Genomic DNA, 268 nt, shown 5'->3' with positions numbered 1-268 from the left:
TGAAATGCACAATTGCATGATACACCAACAGTTAAAGGAATATACAATCAAGATGCAATATAAGTAACAGTAGATGTTATACGCGTTTAACAAAGATAAGATAAGGTATATCACTTGGTGTAAAAAAAACACATTATCCGTTCCTTCGCTTGAAATGTTTTAATTTCGTCAGAAACTTAGTATTTCATTATAAAATCATGACAAGTCTTTAATTCATGCTTCAAAAATCCCAGTCGGGCATTATTCGTGGGATGACGAGTGGGGGAGA

Source organism: Penaeus monodon, chromosome 23 (assembly GCF_015228065.2).
Source record: "Penaeus monodon isolate SGIC_2016 chromosome 23, NSTDA_Pmon_1, whole genome shotgun sequence".
Lineage (NCBI taxonomy): Eukaryota > Metazoa > Arthropoda > Malacostraca > Decapoda > Penaeidae > Penaeus > Penaeus monodon.
Note: the sequence above shows the minus strand (reverse complement) of the source record.